Source organism: Mastomys coucha, unplaced genomic scaffold (assembly GCF_008632895.1).
Source record: "Mastomys coucha isolate ucsf_1 unplaced genomic scaffold, UCSF_Mcou_1 pScaffold1, whole genome shotgun sequence".
Taxonomy (NCBI): domain Eukaryota; kingdom Metazoa; phylum Chordata; class Mammalia; order Rodentia; family Muridae; genus Mastomys; species Mastomys coucha.
The window spans coordinates 61,404,945-61,405,240 of record NW_022196891.1 but is presented as its reverse complement, the minus strand read 5'-3'; the positions used below and the strand labels follow the sequence as shown (position 1 = coordinate 61,405,240).

General features: G+C 47.0%; 1 protein-coding gene across 1 annotated transcript in view; it reads left to right on the top strand.

The window, feature by feature from the left end:
* Positions 1-296, top strand: part of CUNH1orf112 (chromosome unknown C1orf112 homolog) — a 48,318-nt gene that overhangs the window by 6,025 nt on the left and 41,997 nt on the right.

Here is a 296-nt window from a genome sequence, read left to right as displayed (position 1 = left end):
TCTGGGTTAGTTGAGACTATTGGTCTTCCTATGGGATTACCATCTCCTTCAGCTCTTTCAATCTCCCCTAACACTTCCATAGGGGTCCCTGACCTCAGTCTAATAGTTAGCTGTAAGTATCTGCATCTGTCTTGGTCAGCTGCTGGTAGGGCCTCTCCTGTCTGCAAGCACAACATAGCATCAGTAATAGTGTCAGGGTTTGATACCTGTCCATGGGATGGATCCCAAGTTGGGCCAGTCACTGGATGGCCTTTCCTTGAGTCTCTACTTCATTTTTGTCCCTGCATTTCTTTTAG